The sequence below is a fragment of the Musa acuminata genome, chromosome BXJ1-6 (genome assembly GCF_036884655.1).
Source record: "Musa acuminata AAA Group cultivar baxijiao chromosome BXJ1-6, Cavendish_Baxijiao_AAA, whole genome shotgun sequence".
Lineage (NCBI taxonomy): Eukaryota > Viridiplantae > Streptophyta > Magnoliopsida > Zingiberales > Musaceae > Musa > Musa acuminata.
Window position 1 is genome coordinate 31,483,964 of NC_088332.1, and position 20,520 is coordinate 31,504,483.

The following is a 20,520-nucleotide window of genomic DNA, read 5'->3' on the forward strand; positions in this document are numbered from 1 at the left end:
TGATGTATACTTCTCCCTTTGATGAAAGCAGCTTGATTTGGGCTAATGATCTTGTGTATTACCTTTTGCATTCTATTTGCCAATACTTTGGAGATGATCTTGTAAATAAAGTTGCATAATGATATGGGTCGATAGTTCTCTAGTGAATCTGCCCCTGCATTCTTCGGGATTAAAGAAATAAAAGTACAATTCATCTCTCTAAGAATTTGACCTGAAGAGAAAAAATGTTGGCAAGCCTTGATCACATCATTTCCAATAATAGACCAAGCAGTTTGGTAAAATTCAGCTGGAAATCCATCTGGACCTGGGCTTTTGTGCTTTGGTGACTTAAAGACAACACATACAATTTCGTCGTCTGTAATTGGGGCATTGAGGATTGAAATAGCTTCCGAATCAAGTTTTCTAGTCGGCTCCACATGAATGTTATTAGTTTTCCCAGCTTGATTGAGTAAGGAATAAAAAAATTGCTCTGTGTGTGCTTTAACCTCATCTAAATTCTCAATAAGATTATCATCTTTGTCTCTGCATTTGCTAATACGGTTAACAGCCCTTCGAGTAGCAATTGAAGCATAGAAAAATTTAGTATTGGAATCTCCTAGTGTAAGCCAATGCTGTCGAGACTTCTGCTTTGCAAAGCTTTCCTCCTGTTTTAAGGCTTGCATGAAGTTATTTCTAGCTTCTGTCTCTTTGTAGATAATATTCTCATCATTTGGCTGAAGTTGCAGTTCATGTTGCAATGACATTAGTTCCTTCCTGCAAAATTGAACTGTGGTGGTAATATTGCCAAAGGTATTTTTATTCCACTCCTTTAGTGCTGCTTTACAGGCTTTGAGCTTTTGACATAAGATGTAAGGGGGGGATCCATGCACGTTAACATTCCAAGCAGATCTGATAACATCAAGAAATTGAGGATGAGTACTCCACATGTTAAAGAATCTAAACGGTTTCTTGCCTCTTGGTGTCGCTTTGTCTGCGTGTATATACATTAAAGAATGGTCAGAAAACAAAGGAGCACCATACTCAAGAAGTGAATCTGGGTAAACTGTTAACCATTCATTATTAATCAAACACATATCAAGTCGAGCCATTATTTTTCTGTTGGCTGCACCTTGATTACTCCAGGAGAGCCAATTACCCACAGATTTCATATCAAACAAAGCTGCAGTGTCAATGTAATCATTAAAACTTTGAAGCTGGCTTTCTGAAAGTTGTCTACCCCCCTCTTTTTCATTTGTGTACCGAACAGTATTAAAGTCTCCAAGAACAATCCAAGGTACATTGAGACAGCCATTTGCAATATTAGTCAGGTCAAACCAAAGAGTATTTCTTTCTTGCATACTATTTGAAGCATATATACCAGTGAAATTGAATTGACAGCCATTCTTTTTGTCCTCTACCTTAAGATGAATGAATTGATCAGTAGCAGAAATAAACCAAGCATTAATAGAGTTAGGATGCCATAAGACCCATATTCTACCAAAAGTTTCATTTGAGTCATTGGTAAACAGTTCTGCGTCCGGCCATATTAAATTCTTTTGAGCTTGAATGCGCGATTGTTTAATTTTCGTTTCTACTAGAATAACAATATCACATGCGGCAGACTTGATTATTCTGTTGAGCTCCCGACATTTCTCCGGCTTATTAAGTCCGCGAACATTCCAACATGTTATCTTCATCAGTAATAAAGAAATGAAAAGGTGGTAAGGTATTCATCTTACGACTTTGGATGGGCTGTACCATCCTTTTTCTTATCCTTCGGTTTTGTATTTTCCTCCCGCACAATATCCTTACCTTTTATGGCTTTATTCCTATATTTATCCACTTCATCTACAGCTTGCAGATTTTTAAACTTTAAAATACCTTGAATCATGTGGTCTTGATTGGCAGGGTTCGTTGATGCACGATAAGATTGTTGCAGCACAATATCCTGGATAGTACTTGTTGGAGTAGCCTGGCTAGAGAGGTTTGTTGGGGCATGAGTTTGTTGAGATAGAATATCCTTGTTGACGATGTTTGTTGTGGCCTGAGTTTGTTGAGGAAGAATATCCTTGCTGGCAAGATTTGTAGCGGCGACGACACTGTAGCGGTGGCCAGATCTAGGGCGACCACTGTAGCGGCGACAAGAAAGAAATACTCTTTGGTTTGACCTGACTAATATTGCAAATGGCTGTCTCAATGTACCTTGGATTGTTCTTGGAGACTTTAATACTGTTCGGTACACAAATGAAAAAGAGGGGGGTAGACAACTTTCAGAAAGCCAGCTTCAAAGTTTTAATGATTACATTGACACTGCAGCTTTGTTTGATATGAAATCTGTGGGTAATTGGCTCTCCTGGAGTAATCAAGGTGCAGCTAACAGAAAAATAATGGCTCGACTTGATAGGTGTTTGATTAATCATAAATGGTTAACAGTTTACCCAGATTCACTTCTTGAGTATGGTGCTCCTTTGTTTTCTGACCATTCTTTAATGTATATACACGCAGACAAAGCGACACCAAGAGGCAAGAAACCGTTTAGATTCTTTAACATGTGGAGTACTCATCCTCAATTTTTTGATGTTATCAGATCTGCTTGGAATGTTAACGTGCATGGATCCCCCCCTTACATCTTATGTCAAAAGCTCAAAGCCTGTAAAGCAGCACTAAAGGAGTGGAATAGAAATACCTTTGGCAATATTACCACCACAGTTCAACTTTGCAGGAAGGAACTAATGTCATTGCAACATGAGCTGCAACTTCAGCCAAATGATGAGATTATTATCTACAAAGAGACAGAAGCTAGAAATAACTTCATGCAAGCCTTAAAACAGGAGGAAAGCTTTGCAAAGCAGAAGTCTCGACAGCATTGGCTTACACTAGGAGATTCCAATACTAAATTTTTCTATGCTTCAATTGCTACTCGAAGGGCTGTTAACCGTATCAGCAAATGCAGAGACAAAGATGATAATCTTATTGAGAATTTAGATGAGGTTAAAGCACACATAGAGCAATTTTTTTATTCCTTACTCAATCAAGCTGGGAAAACTAATAACATTCATGTGGAGCCGACTAGAAAACTTGATTCGGAAGCTATTTCAATCCTCAATGCCCCAATTACAGACGACGAAATTGTATGTGTTGTCTTGAAGTCACCAAAGCACAAAAGCCCAGGTCCAGATGGATTTCCAGCTGAATTTTACCAAACTGCTTGGTCTATTATTGGAAATGATGTGATCAAGGCTTGCCAACATTTTTTCTCTTCAGGTCAAATTCTTAGAGAGATGAATTGTACTTTTATTTCTTTAATCCCGAAGAATGCAGGGGCAGATTCACTAGAGAACTATCGACCCATATCATTATGCAACTTTATTTACAAGATCATCTCCAAAGTATTGGCAAATAGAATGCAAAAGGTAATACACAAGATCATTAGCCCAAATCAAGCTGCTTTCATCAAAGGGAGAAGTATACATCATAACATTTTGCTTGCTAATGACTTGGTCAATGATTTGCATTCAAAAGCAAGAGGGACAAAAATATGTTTTAAAGCTGATTTACGGAAAGCCTTTGATTCAGTTAATAGGAAATTTATCTATAAGATGCTCCTCGATATGAACTTCCCACAGCAATGGGTTAATTGGATTCAATCTTGCCTGGAAACTCCAAAGTTTTCGATACTCTTTAATGGCTCACCTATTGGTTTTTTTGGGAGCACGAATGGCATCCGACAAGGTGATCCACTCTCTCCGTATCTCTTTACTATTGCGATGGAAGGACTTAGCTGTATGTTGGAACATGCAGTCTTAAATGGCAGCATTAAGGTACCCAATGCTGGCTCTATTCATATATCACATATAACATTTGCAGATGATTTACTTATCTTTCTCCTAAATGATCCAACTTCAGTAAAGAACCTGGCTACTATTATGAATGACTTTGGTATGGTTTCTGGACTTCAGTTAAATCATGCGAAAAGTAAAGTATATATGAGCCCTTACGTTAAGGATAAGGTCTTTATTGCACAAACTTTGGGGGTTAGTGAAGGAAGCCTGCCAGTTCCTTATTTGGGTCTCCCGCTCATATCCACAAGCATTCACAAAACCCACTGTCAGCCTATCCTGCAAAAAATAAAGAATATAATTTTTTCTTGGAAAAATAGGCTTCTATCAAAAGCAGGACGACTCGAACTCATACGTTCTGTATTGCACTCCTACTCTATATATTGGTGTAATGCATTTCTTTTGCCTGCTGGACTTCTCCAAGATATTGAACGGTTATTAATGAACTTCTTCTGGAATGGCACAAATGATAAGGCAATGCATATGGTAAATTGGGATAGCATTTGCAAACCGAAAGATGAAGGGGGGCTAAACTTGAGAAATACTAGAGATTGGAATCAAGCAAGCCTGGTACAACAATTGTGGGATCTTTTGCAAAACAAATGTTCCTTATGGTCACAATGGGTTTCTGCTAGGTATCTTTCAAAGGAATCAATCTGGGAAATTTCAACAAGAACATACCACTCTGCAGCTTGGAAAGGAATTTTAAAGGCAAGGAATTGGCTAATCAAACACATTTCGTATGCAATCTCTTCTGGAACTAGTACTAATATGTGGTACGATCCTTGGGTGAATGGGAAGAGTATATTTCAATTATATGGCGACAGAATACGAAAAGATCTTGGGGCTCCCAAAGATTGGAAGGTTTCCGAGTTCATTGCTAACGGTACTTGGTGTCTCCCTAATCCTATTTCTCCCGAAATGTTATCACTTTGGCCGACTATCATAGCTATTCCAATCAGGAACAACTCTTCAGATACACTTATTTGGCCTCATGACAATGGCAAATTTAGTGCCACATCCGCATGGAATCAAATTAGGCAAAGAAATAACAAGTGGGTCCCAAGCAGTTGGACATGGGATCGACCGGGATCACAAAGACACTCCTTATGTACATTGCAGGCCCTTCTCAATTAACTATCTACAATAGAAAATATGAAAAGAAGAGGTATCTATCATGTTAACCGATGCTCCCTTTGTTTGCAACAAGAAGAAACTGTTGACCACCTCTATTTTGCTTGTGATTATACAAAATGGATATGGAAGGAGATTCTCCAGCGATTTGAACTCAATAGACTGCCGCAACCAAACTTGCACCAAGAACTAGGCGACCTTATGCAATGTTTCTCAAGAAAAGGGCCTCTTACACAACTGGCAAAGGTTACTTTCAGATGCGCTATTTGGTGGATGTGGAAGGAGAGATGTAATAGAATCTTTGAATGTCAACACACAAACAATGCTCAGCTCTTGAAAGATATTATTAGAGACTCAAGATCCTGTATGGAGCATGATCTCAAAACCGAGCACTTCACCCGAAGAGAAAAAGATATTTTTATCAAATTTAATTTTGCTATTAGCTAAAGATCTTGGGAATGATGCCAAATAATGTACCCACAGGTAGTTATAGTCTACAGCATGTGTAGTCATAACTATCGCATTCACACTCTATGAGTTACTTGGCTTTGTCTATGACTTGTATAGATAAAGCTAGTTGTAGAAACATTACACATAATCAATTTACTTTTACTTACCAAAAAAAAGTGTGCAGGATTAACTACGATAACCAGAAAACACAAAGCAAGAATACCGGAGTCAAGTTCGATGGACGTTTAAGAGTCCGAAGAATCGTCGGAGATGCTGCTGGAACCAACCGAGAAGAAATCGGGAACCTGTCGGAATTTTCGGAAGTTCACCGAAGAGATCGTCGGAGGTTCACGGCGATCACCGAGAAGGCTCGGCTACTCGTTAAAGTCATCACAAGATCGGGAGCTTGCTGGGAGTCCGTCGGAAGAAGTTCGTCGGAAAGCTCGTCGGAACAAGACTCGACGTTCGCGGTTGAAAACTTGCTTTGGATGTTTTTTTTGTTATGTAGTTCACTTTTAATTAGGATTAGGATTAAGAGATAATCCTATATCCTGGTTATGGGCCAAATGGGCCCAAAATTAGACTTAGTTTGGGCTAAATTTGAAGCCCAACCAGTGAACCAATGGGTCTGGCGGTGGCACCGCCAGACTGGGCGGTTGAAACCGAGAGCTGGGCGGTGGCACCGCCCAGTACCCGAGAGCCAGGTGGTGGCCGAGAGCTGGGCGGTGGCACCGCCCGTCCACTGTTAGTGTCTGACACTAACAGGCGGTGGCACCACCAGCATCGAGAACCAAAAGAGAATTCAAATTTTGGAGCCCAAATTTGAATCCTCTTGAGGCCTATAAATACCCCTCAAATCTCAGCTGAGATTACAACTTTTGGAGAAGCAATTGATTGAGATAAAGGTCTTAGAAAAGTCTTTGCTAGTCTTGTTTTCAATTTGCTAGTGTTCACCTCCTTCTTTCTTGCTGAAAATCTGTAAGAGAGTCAACCGCTTGTAAAAAAGTTGTAAGAGAGGTATTTACCCTTCCCCTTCAAGAGATTTGCTAGTGGAAGGTGGGAGCCTCATCGAAGAGGGGCCTCGCAAGTGGATGTAGGTCATTTGACCGAACCACTTTAAAATCGACGTAATCTCTGGTTTGCATTTCATTACTGTTATTTACATTACTGCAAACCTTCTTACTTGCTTTATTTCCTCATTACCTTTGCTGCACAACTTTGCGAATACGCTTTCAAGTTAAGCACTTCCGAGTTCGATCTTTATCGTACGAAAGATTAGTTAAAATCGACGTTTTAATCCGCTGCACTAATTCACCCCCCCCCCCCCCCCCCCTCTTAGTGCCGCTCCGATCCTAACAAAATGAAGGCACACTTGGAGTCGATGTGGAGATCGGACTCAAGGGAGGGCTGACCCGTGGAATGGTGGGCGCGAGGGCCACCATTGACTCAATGCAAAAACGAGGAGCGGAGCAACTTGGGTGTAACTTGGCGAAGTACCCAAGCCGCATGAAGGGAGCCAACATAGAAGTTTGAACATGGAGCGGAGGCATAATACTTTCCTTCGACAGAGTTCAAGGACATGAACTCTTGCAAAGGCAAGAGTAGAATCATGTTGTTCCATTGGTCCTTCATTTTGACGGAGCGGACTCATCTTGCATGGTGCCAAAGACAAAAGGAGCTTTTGGGCACATGCACCTTATCTCGGAGAAGCATTTGATGGAGGAACTAAGGTGACTCAATTTATGGAGGTGAAATTGGGTTTAGAAGGCAAGAGGACTCAGAGGTGGGTACTCTTGAAGAATATGCCATAGTATTGCCATGAAGGAAGCGTTACGCAGCGGAGATTGTGCTAGTAGGGGCAGAGGCCTAGGATCCAAACAATGGTGCACAAATTACAGTGAAGTCGGTGGACTTCGGGAGCTACTAGGCGATGGACTGTCCTAGAGCGGTGCTTCATCTAGGTGTGACCCAAGAGTGGGTGGATGAAGGTCGATTGCCAAAGGAGCAAACAAAATCGAAGGTGGAAGAGACCCTGTGATGTATTGGCAAAGGCCAAACATGGAGGGCTCACAATTCGAGTTCATCCCACAAGGATCAGAATGCAATAGATATGTCACCAGGAGGCGACATGGTGCAGCGGATCGTGGTGGAACAGTTCATGGCAAATGCGATACACACGATCTAGTCCCGTGAGGGATTAGATCATAAGGAGGTATGATCGGGAGCTATTGGAAGCTCCACTTCGGTGAACAACACGACGGCAAGAAGGGCTATGGATTCAAGGAGTGAAGGCCATGGTACCGCAGAGACGGGTCTTCTGGGCGTGCCTCAAATTTTACATCGGATGAAAACCTTGGTCATCAGCATATGGGGCTGTGTTCCACCAAGGGAAAAGTTCGAATGCAAATACCAGCGAGCCCCATGGGAGGGACTTGATCATGTAGAGGTATGATCGAAGCAGTTGGAGAATTGGACTACTCCAGAGCTCATATTCGCTTAAGGGAGCCCGGCAAGTCAGAGGACAAGGTCGAGTAAGCGAACGTTGCTACCAAGGAAGCTAAGGAGAACAGAATCGGTGCAAACCCTACAACGTGATGGCAGAGGCCATGCATGGGAGTTGCAGTCTGTCTTTCCATCAACCAAATGGACTGCTTGGAGAAAACAGAGGTGTTGAAGCAGGGGGTTGTAAGGGGGCGAGGAAGCAACGACGAGTCCAGAGGGACTTAGCTACCCAAAATCAAGCATCAGTTAGAATGGAGGTGGACTCGGAGGAGTGCCATTGTAACATCCCTCATTTCTGAATTTTCGTATAAGTTTCTATTTGTAATGTAAGTATCTATTTAAAATTCAATAAAAGAGCAAAAGTATGAATCTGAGAACTTATTTATAAGATTTGGGGGATTTGTTCAAAAAAAAAAATCTGAGGACCTATTTGTAAACCTTGAGGACCTAATCGTAAATATAATAATATAAGGACTAAACAGCAAAATACACAAAATTACAAATTCTACCGTTTAAGCCTCTCTGCCTTCGTCCATAAGAAACCAGAGAAGGCAGCTACGTGGAAGAACAGGAGAAAGAAAGAAGGAAGAAGAGAAGAAAAGCGTGAAGAAGAAGAAGAAAAAAATTTGGGGCTTTGAGGTTTCTTGCTCAAATCTTCTCATTTAGGGTCATAATTCTCAAAGGCAAGTGTTCTAATCCCATCCTATAGTATTATTAGTCTTTGAACTCATATTTATTTTGAATTATTCGAAAGATTTCAGCCTAGAACCTCATATTTCTCTTGTTAGATACAAAAATCATGGATCTGAAATTTTTCGATAAACTGACCCCTATATATTTTTTCAGTCATAATTTTTAGCACAAAATGTGGATTTAGGCAGGACCTTATTCATTTGAAAGTAGACTCTTATACCTTTCTTTTGACTCTGATTTTGAAAATTTTGGACATCGAATACTTACCCAAAAGTCTGTTTCAAGTGAGCCTATGGATGCTGCAAAACAGGGATCAAAATTTCTGACCTTTCGATACTAAAATGCCTATAAGTCCCTGTTAGAAATTCTGATTTGCCCCAAACTGATTTTATTTGAAACTAGACTTGTAAAGCTTTTTTTTTATATATAGATTGAAAAATTTAGAATTCAAATGCCTATTTTTCTCTCTGTTGATTCCGATTCTGCAAAACAGTGATTTAGTTTTTGACCTTTGGTCACTAAATCAATGGTAACTCCTTGCTGGAAACGTTGATTCATATGAAACTTATTTCATCAGAAAATAGATTGATATATCTTTCAATAGTAGCTTTCCTAAGGGTATTGGAGTATAATTGATAATATGAAGTATTTGTTCAATATGCCTCTTGAATTCTGTCAGAAATCGAGCTTTAGTCGATTTCGCGTATTCTGTTTCATTTGTTTGGAAATAGATTCCATTCAATCCCCTTCACTCAATTGAGGCTTATGTTAGTGCTTGAATTCTAGTTTGATCTTGTCTGTAAATTATTTACATTCTTGAAACATTTTGTGTAACTTTTAAGCTATATTGCATTGACACATATAGGCACATGTATATCTCATTGTTCCGCATTTGCTTTCGATATGTGCCTATTTTAGTTTCATTCCTTTATATATTGAATTCATCTAACCTTCTTATTTGAATTGAGCCATATATGATTGCTTGGAATCCGTTTATACTATTTCTTTCATTTCATTCCAATTTGAATACATTTGTGAGCGATTGTTGCTTGCATCGTATTGACTCGTAAAGGCACATGTACATTTTGTTGTTCCGCGTGTGCTTCCGATATATGCTATTTATTGTTCATACTGTCTTTTATACTCTGTTGTTGTGGGATAATATGAACTTTTGCCAGAAATGGTAAAGAGAGTTATGCATAGAGCCTGCGAAGCTCTACCGGCCCCCTCTGACTTCACCTCGACGTGGGTGGATGGAGCTCCCAGACGTGGGAGACTTCTGTCTGGTGGACATTCAGAAATGGATGAATCATATTCTGTCTGTGGTCCCACTACACCGTCTGTATGTTTGATATGATATCCAGAGCTTTGGTTATGTGTTTTTGTACATGCTTTGGATAAGAATGATATGAATGCAACGTCAAAGACGACGTTTGAGCTTCTGTTTGGTACTTGTTATTGATATGCTCTGAAATGTTCCATATGCCATTGATATGCTCCGGAACATTTCATACGCCACTGATAAGCTCCGAAACATTTCATTTGTTATTTATATGCTCTGAAATGTTTCATTCATCGTTGATATGCTTCGAAATGTTCCATACGTCGTTGATATGCTCTGGAACATTTCATACGCCATTGATAAGCTCCGAAATGTTTCATTTATTGTTGATATGCTTCGAAATGTTTCATATGCCGTTGATATGCTTCGGAACATTTCATACGCTATTGATAAGCTCTAAAATGTTTCATTCATTGTTGATATGCTTCGAAATGTTCCATACGCCGTTGATATTCTCCGAAACATTTCATACGTCATTGATAAGCTCCAAAATGTTTCATTTGTTATTGATATGCTCCGAAACGTTTCATTCATTGCTGATATGCTCCAATTACTTTATGCCTCATCTGTTATGAACCAAATATATATGATTGAAATGATAATTGTGATTCTGCACCTAATGATATTACGTCTATGAATTCTTATATTCTTCCTTGCATTTTCAAACTTTATCTCTTTGGAAATTGTCCTCTTTTGACATGGATATGTTAGTCACTTGCTGAGCTTTATATGCTCACCCCGTTGTTATATAAATTTTTCAGGATAGCTTGTCGCTTGCTTAAATGTTAAGATTGGGCTGAGGCAGTGGAAAGCTAAAAGATTTTGGGCAAATCTTTATTAGTATATATGTTTTTGTTGCATAAGCACACGCTGCATCTAATGAAATATTGATGATGAATCTAAACTTGTGGATTTTGTATAAGTTTAAAGGACCTCTCATGTTTAAGATTATGGAATATTAAATTTAATTCGTGTAACGATATGAACTTATGGCAAACGTTGGTTTTATGATTGTACAAACTCCCACACTTGTGAATATATGTTGTGGTTATTATTTTGGTGAGTTGGGTTCAGATTTTATAAATCATCGAGCGATGTGTTATATGTTTATGAACTGCACAGGGTTTATAAATTTATGAATTTATGTTGTGGTTATTATTTTGGTGAGTTGGGTTCATATTTTATGAATCATCGAGCGATGTGTTGTATGTTTATGAACTGCACAGGGTTTATAAATTTTTAGATTATAGAGATGAAATTTTGATCTGAATGTTTTCTTAGTGACCTCAAATGTTAGTTTGGATCCTGGATTGATTTGTGTTGAAAACTTTAAATATCATGGATATTTTAAGGGGCGTGACAGAGGTGGTACAGAGCATGGTTTGAGGATCACTGAAATATTTGATATGTTGACGTGTAAAATATATTGAGGTCTAGTGAATTATAGTGATTGGTGAAAATTTTCTTTGATGCATTTTTAGAATCTAGGATGGTGAGGCAATTTGGTCCTCCTATTTCAATTATTTTTGAGTAATTAAGTGGGATGAAAGGGTTGATCGAGGATATCAAATCAGAGTAGCATAGCAAAAGCGTGGTGAACCTAATTTCGTTGGTGGCAGAAAAATGGATGATGTGAATGGAAAAGATATTTGATGTACAAAATTGTTTCAATGATTAAAAGATTTCTTTTGCCATCTTATATTGGAAGTAGAGGCTGATCATTAATGGGAACAATGAAAAGAATTTTTCATGATTAATGGCAAGAATGACAAGGACAAGTTTACCAATAAAAATATGATTAGAAATGAATCAGAAAGTGATAACAAGAGGGTCAAGACATTTGGATTTGAAAAGGAAGTCACCACAAAAGATTCAATCATGTGTGAATTGCAAGTTAAATTATGAAACAAATTTATGTTTTCGGGTGATTGGAGTCTATTTACTTGTAGAAAGTTGGATCATAAAATAAAAGACTGCCCTTTAAACAAGAAGAAAGAGTCACTGCCTCTTAAATCATCAGCCCAAGTCAGAGTGTATACTATCACTGAATATGTTTCTAAAACTTCTGAATTAGTGATCGTATTATGCATGTTTATGAAAGAATGCAAATATTTGTTTGACCATGGGTCCTATCTACGATTTGATTTGTAATATTTTGCTTATCACTTGGGCATTCAACCTAGACCACTGCATTATGTGGTATATGTAAAATACAATCATTGGAGATTCTTTGATAACGAACTTGAATCTGATCCTCTTATCTGATTTTATTGGAGAACTTGAACTTTTTGCTGATTTAGTTCTCCTAAAGATTTGGAGTTTGATATTATACTTGGCATGGATTGGTTATCTTCTCATCACACTAGTAGTGATTGTTACAAAAAAATAATTACTTTCTGCATACTAGATTAGCCTATATTTTACTTTGAGGGCAATAGGCATGATTTGCCTCCTTGCTTGATATCAGCACTTCAAGCTTATCGTCTTATGCAGAAGGATTGTTTTTGTTATAAGGTGTGTGTAAAGGAGCATTCAAATCAGGAAACCCGCCTAGATGAAATTTCAGTGGTCAAAGAGTTCCCTGATATATTCCCAGATGACTTGCCTGATTTACCTCTAGATAGAGAGGGTGAATTTGCTATTGATCTGGTCCCCAGTACAACCCCAATATCTAAGCCTCCCTACAGAATAGCACCACTCGAGCTAGAGGAATTAAAGAAGCAACTACAAGAATTATTAGATAAGGGTTTCATACAACCCAACGTATCCCCATGGGGTGTTCTGGTACTATTAGTGAAGAAGAAGGATGGAACATTGAGGCTTTGTATTGATTATAGACTATTGAATCAGGTGACCATAAAAAATAAGTATCCCATACCTAGAATTGATGATTTGTTTGATCAACTGCAGGGTGCACAAGTATTCTCTAAGATTGACCTGAGGTCAGGTTACTATCAGTTGAAGATCAAGGAGGAGGATATTCCAAAAACAGCTTTCAGAACTTGATATGGTCACTATGAATTTTTGGTGATGCCTTTTGGTTTGACTAATGCCCCTGCAGTTTTTATGGAACTAATGAATAGGATATTTCAACCGCTCTTGGATGGCTATGTAATTGTATTTATTAATGACATATTGGTGTATTCAAGGAGTAACCAGGAGCATGAAGAACACTTGAGAAATATATTGTCCATACTAAGAGAAAAGAAGTTGTATGTAAAGTTCAGCAAATGTGAATTATGAATGAAGTTGCTTTCTTAGGCCATGTGATTTCAGGGAAGGGTATATCTATTGATCCAAAGAAAATAGAAGCTGTAGTTGAATGGGAAGTACCAACAAATGTAATAGAAATTAGAAGCTTCTTGGGCATGGCAGGTTATTACAGGAGATTTGTGGAGGGATTTTCTTGAATCGCTAAACCTCTTACCAAACTCACTAAAAAGAATGTGAAATTTGTATGGGGTGACGATTATGAGCAAAGTTTTCAAGAGTTAAAAAGAAGATTGACTAGTATTCTCACTATTCCAAGTGGTAGTGAGGGATTTGTAGTTTATACTGATGCTTCAAGAAAGGGCCTCGGATGTGTTTTAATGCAGGAAGGGAGAGTGATTGCTTATGCTTCTAGACAATTAAAAGGTTATGAACTGAATTATCCAACTCATGATTTGGAATTGGCAGCAATTGTTTTTGCTCTAAAGATTTGGAGACATTATTTGTATGGTCGACAATTTGAAATTTTAACAGATCACAAGAGTTTGAAATATATTTTCACTCAGAAAGACTTAAACATGAGGTAGCGAAGATGGATAGAACTTCTAAAGGATTATGATTGTGTCATCCGTTATCACCCGGGCAAAGCCAATGTGGTAGCTGATGCTCTTAGTAGAAAATCTACATGTTTTATGGCTAGTCTGGTCGTGAAGCAATGAAAGTTATTAGAAGAAAATTTTGATTTGAATGCTATGAGGAAAGAGCAAGACTCAATGATATTGATGGCCTCCATTCAGGTGCAATCTGATCTTATTCAACAAATTAAGGAAGGACAATTACGAGATCCACGTTTAATCTATTTGAGGAATGAAGTAGAAAAGGAATTGAAGCCAAAATTTCAAGTTTCAAAGGATGGCCTATTGAGATTTGGGGATAGAGTATGTATACCTAATGAACCAGATATCAAGAACCAAATCCTAAAGGAAAGTTAAGCCCAAGATTGGGTTGGTTCTATTGTTTACAGGATTACCTTACCACCATCGTTGTGTCATATTCATAATATATTTCATGTTTCGTTGATTAGAAAGTATATACCTGATCCTTCTCATATCATTAAGTATGAGCTGATGGAGATCAATAAAGATTTATCTTATGTGGAAGAGCCCACTCAGATTGTTGATAAGAAGGAATCGGGTCATCCCTCTGGTTCAAGTAATTTGGAGACATCATTCTGGAGAGGAAACAACCAGGGAGCTAGAGGAGGAAATGAAAAAGGTTTGTCACCATCTTTTCATCGATAGAGGTATGATAAATTTAGAGGACTAAATTTTTCTTTTAAGGGGGGGAGAGTGTAACATCCCTCATTTCTGAATTTTCGTATAAGTTTCTATTTGTAATGTAAGTATCTATTTAAAATTTGATAAAAGAGTAAAAGTATGAATATGAGAACTTATTTATAAGATTTGGGGGATTTGTTCAAAAAAAAAATCTGAGGACCTATTTGTAAACCCTGAGGACCTAATAGTAAATATAATAATATAAGGACTAAACAGTAAAATACACAAAATTACAAATTCTACCGTTTAAGCCTCTCTGCCTTCATCCATAAGGAACCAGAGAAGGCAGCTACGTGGAAGAACAGGAGAAAAAAAGAAGGAAGAAGAGAAGAAAAGGGTGAAGAAGAAAAAGAAAAAAATTTGGGGCTTTGAGGTTTCTTGCTCAAATCTTCTCATTTAGGGTCATAATTCTCAAAGGCAAGTGTTCTAATCCCATCCTACAATATTATTAGTCTTTGAACTCATATTTATTCTGAATTATTCGAAAGATTTCAGCCTAGAACCTCATATTTCTCTTGTTAGATACAAAAATCATGGATCTGAAATTTTTTGGTAAACTGACCCCTATATATTATTTCAGCCATAATTTTTAGCATCAAATATGGATTTAGGTAGGACCTTGTTCATTTGAAAGTAGACTCTTATACCTTTCTTTTGACTCTGATTTTGAAAATTTTGGACATCGAATACTTACCCAAAAGTCTGTTTCAAGTGAGCCTATGGATGCTGCAAAACAGGGATCAAAATTTCTGACCTTTCGATACTAAAATACCTATAAGTCCCTGTTGGAAATTCTGATTTGTACCAAACTGATTTTATTTGAAACTAGACTTGTAACCTTTCTTTTGATATACAAATTGAAAAATTTAGAATTCAAATGCCTATTCTGCTATCTGTTGATTCCGATTCTGCAAAATAGTGATTTAGTTTTTGACCTTTGGTCACTAAATCAATGGTAATTCCTTGCTGGAAAACTTGTTTCATATGAAACATATTTCATCAGAAAATAGATTGATATATCTTTCAACAGTAGTTTTTCTATGGGTATTGGAGTATAATTGATAATCTGAAGTATTTGTTCAATATGCCTCTTGAATTCTGTCAGAAATCAAGCTTTAGTCGATTTCGCGTATTCTATTTCATTTGTTTGGAAATAGATTCCATTCAGTACCCTTCACTCAATTGAGGCTTATGTTGGTGCTTGAATTCTGGTTTGATCTTGTCTATAAATTATTTACATTCTTGAAACATTTTGTGTAACTTTTAAGCTATATCGCATTGACACATATAGGCACATGTATATCCCATTGTTCCGCATTTGATTTCGATATGTGTCTATTCTAGTTTCATTCCTTTGGATATTGAATTCATCTAACCTTCTTATTTGAATTGAGCCATATATGATTGCTTGGAATCCGTTTATACTTTTGCTTTCATTTCATTCCAATCTGAATACATTTGTGAGAGATTGTTGCTTGCATCGTATTGACTCGTAAAGGCACATGTACATTTTATTGTTCTGCGTGTGCTTCCGATATATTCTATTTATTGTTCATATTGCCTTTTGTACTCTGGTGTTGTGGGATAATGTGAACCTTTGCCAGAAATGGTAAAGGGAGTTATGCATAGAGCCTACAATGCTCTGCTGGCCCCCTCTGACTTCACCTCGACGTGGGTGGATGGAGCTCCCAAACGTGGGAGACTTCTGTCTGGTGGTCATTCAGAAATGGATGAATCACATTCTTTCTATGGTCCCACTACACCTTCTGTATATTTGATATGATATCCAGAGCTTTGGTTATGTGTTTTTGTATATGCTTTCGATAAGAATGATATGAATGCAACGTCAAAGACGACGTTTGAGCTTCTATTTGGTATTTGTTATTGATATGCTCCGAAATGTTCCATACACCGTTGATAAGCTCCGGAACATTTCATACGCCACTGATAAGCTTTGAAACATTTCATTTGTTATTTATATGCTCCGAAATGTTTCATTCATCATTGATATGCTTCGAAATGTTCCATATATCGTTGATATGCTCCGGAACATTTCATACGCCATTGATAAGCTCCGAAATGTTTCATTTATTGTTGATATGCTTCGAAATGTTCCATATGCCATTGATATACTTCGGAAAATTTCATACACCGTTGATAAGCTCCAAAATGTTTCATTCATTGTTGATATGCTTCGAAATGTTCCATACGCCGTTGATATGCTCCGGAACATTTCATACGTCATTGATAAGCTCCGAAACGTTTCATTTGTTACTGATATGCTCCAATTACTCTATGACCCATCTGTTATGAACCAAATATGTATGATTGAAATGACAATTGTGATTCTGCACCTAATGATATTACGTCTATGAATTCTTATATTCTGCCTTGCATTTTCAAACTTTATCTCTTTGGAAATTGTCCTCTTTTGACATGGATATGTTAGTCACTTGCTGAGCTTTATATGCTCACCCCATTGTTGTATAAATTTTTCAGGATAGCTTATCGCTTGCTTAAATGTTAAGATTGGGCTGAGGCAGTGGAAAGCTAAAAGATTTTGGACAGATCTTTATTAGTATATATGTTTTTGTTGCATAAGCACACGCTGCATCTAATGAAATATTGATGATGAATCTAAACTTGTGGATTTTGTATAAGTTTAAAGGACCTCTGATGTTTAAGATTCTGGAATGTTAAATTTAATTCGTGTAACAATATGAACTTATGGTAAACGTTGGTTTTATGATTGTACAAACTCCCACACTTGTGGATTTATGTTGTGGTTATTATTTTGGTGAGTTGGGTTCAGATTTTATGAATCATCGAGCGATGTGTTATATGTTTATGAACTGCACAGGGTTTATAAATTTGTGAATTTATGTTGTGGTTATTATTTTGGTGAGTTGGGTTCAGATTTTATGAATCATCGAGCGATGTGTTGTATGTTTATGAACTGCACAGGGTTTATAAATTTATAGATTATAGAGATGAAATTTTGATCTGAATGTTTTCTTAGTGACCTCAAATGTTAGTTTAGATCTTGGATTGATTTGTGTTGAAAATTTTAAATATCATGGATATTTTGAGGGGCGTGACAGCCATAGAGGCATATCTACTGATTGTGAAGAAAAGGGATGCAGATGCGAGGCGACGGATAGTAGGGCCATGGGCATGGCAGCGCCATAGTATTGTAGAGGCGGGACTTTCGTGAAAGTCATTGATCCCTTGCTCTCATGGAGGGAGAGCGCTTGGTCGTGAAAGGGGCCGAGGAGGTGGAGCATGCAGAGGCAATCTCCAAGTACCGAGACAAGGCTGAAGGGCAAAGGCCGAGGAACTTTGTAAGACCGGTGTCAATAAGCTTCTCATCAAGATAGCCGAAAGTGAAGGACTTCGGGTCATGCAAGAGTGCACGACCAAGGAACGAAGCAGGCAGTACGTGATGTTGTACCTTCGCTACTCTAGGGAGTAGGCGGCAGGGTTGATGAATAAGACGGTACAATCCTAGAGGCGACCACATCTATTAGAGAATTACTCCAAGTTGTGGTGAAAACTTCCTGCATTCCAGAAGTTCGATGGCATTGAGAAGGTGAATCATAGTAGCTAACTCAACGCAAGGAGTGCAAACACTTCAAGTGCTTCAGAGGTGTGAGCAAAGAGCAGGCGAAGGCCAGTAACCAGCTCGATGCATGGAGTACAACATCGAGGAGGCGGACGAAGTTAAGTAACCTTTGCCTTCTCAACTCTTAAGAGAATGGGCGAAACCGAGTACCCCAATTCTCTTATCTATCCAGCAGAGGAGCTCTGCATATGTTCAAAGACCCTTCGAAGATAATGGAAGACAATAGTTGTCAAATCCTCACCAACGGTGATTAGTGCTACTGAGAGTAGATTGTCCGCTTCATTTCCCAACGAAATGCCAATCGAAAGCGAAAGTGATGCAAACATACTTGGATGTGACAACTAAGTGAAAGAAGAGTTAATGAGCAAATGTTATGGAGGAAGGACCCAAAACTTCAGAAGTTTTGCGAGACGATACTCGTTAAAAGCTCCAACAAGCATCCACCCAATTCAAACAGCATAAGGCATTTGAGAGACTAGCGCAGTAAGGATGGTCTTTTTCCTTCATTTGGAGGATCCGCAGGAATCAACAAGGATCAACACAACTCAGCCAACCCCACACCAGAGTTAGAGTCATTGGTGAGTTGAAGCAGCATGGCGGATGAAAGGTTCGACTACTCAAAAACAGCAACGGAGAGCAACTGGGAGCCAAGAGGTGCATTGCAGCTAGAGCAGAAGATTCAAGACTCAGCAAAGGTGAGGAGTTGTAGTGTCGACAAAGGCTTCGACGAGGACGTCGAAGGAATAAGTGGGGGAGAATGTCACGGACAAACTTCGAAACAGGATGTTTGATGTAATGATTATGTATGTCCGTGTCTTTTGGTATGTTCATGCTTTGTACAGCATATAGAGGGACGGCCGAAGGCTTAATAGTCCCATTTTAGTTGGGTTGGTGGCCACTTTAGGCTTATAAATAAAGGTTGTGTCATGTGGACACGTGTGAGAGATTTTCGATCTGTAATGGATCATTTTACCCTTTGTTGTGCAACTGTTCAGAGCTTGTAAAGTCTGTTTATAATTTACATTGTCTATGAAGTATTTTTCAGAGATGTTTGCTTGTGGATCCCGATTGAGGTGTTCTCTCTAACCCGTTCTCTCTTTTGTTGGTCCTAAGGGACAATGGGAGGCTTCGGGGAGGCTGACCTTTGCGGACGGATACACAAGGGTGCCACACGACTTAGGCAAAACCAGCTAAGTCCTTGATAGCTTGTCAATGTCATATTGACCGTGTACTGGCGGTGCCACCGCTTGTCGGTGGCGGTGCTACCTCCTGTCAATTTTCACATTGACAGTGTTCTGGCGGTGCCACCGTTGGAACTCTCGGGCTCTGGGCCATGGCACCGCCCGAACTCTCGGGTGCTAGGTGGTGCCACTCCCCAGTCCAGCGGTACCACCGCCTGATCCTTGGGTTTTGGGTGGTGCCATTGCCCAGTCCGGCGGTTACACTGCCCGACCTTACCGGTCATTGGTTGGGCTTCAAATCTGACCCAAACCAAGTCATATTCGGGCCCAGTTGACCCCTAACCAAGATACAGGATTATCCCTTAATCCTAACCCTAATTACATGCAAACGACGTAATTGAAAACATAGTCCTAAGCAAGTTTTTAACCAAAAAATGTCGAGTCTCTTTCCGGTGAGCTTTTCAGCGATCTTCCGGCGGACTTCCGATACACCCTCAGATTTCTTCCGGCGGACTCCCAGTAGGCTCCCGATCTCGTGGCGAGTTCAGCGAGTAGCCGAGCCTTCTTGGTGATCTCCGTGAACCTCCGATGATCTCTTCGATGAACTTTCGAAAACTTCGACAAGTCCCCGATTTCTTCTCGGTTGGTTTCGGCAGCATCTCCGACGAATCTTCGGACTTTCGACGGACTCTTGAACACCCATCAAACTTGACTCTGGTAGACTTTCTTTATATCTTCAAGCTATCGTAGTTAATCTTGCACACATAACTCAATAATATGGATTAGATCAATTAACCCATCAATTGATTTTATCATCAAAATCCGAGATTCAACACCTCTCTTGAATGATCTCAAAACTTAGAAAGGGAGGAGGAGAACTCTAGCACTTGTTTACAACACTTTTACACCCTAACAACTCAAGATTATCTTAATGCTTTTGTGCCCTTTCATGCAGAAAAGGGTGGGGTTTTTATAGGCCCCAATGGCTTTAAAAATGGAGTCAAAAAGTGTCTAATCTCGGATTTTTGGGGTCCTGGCGGTACCACCACCATTACTTCTCAGTATCACTGCTTGACACCTGACATTGGGTGGTACCACTACCTAGTCTGGGCAGTACCATCGCTTGACAGAGGCGGTACCACCGCTTGACAGTAATAACTGTCGGTGGTACCACCACCCAATCTGGGCGATACCATCACCCAGATTTCCTGGGGCACTGCTTTCCAGGCTG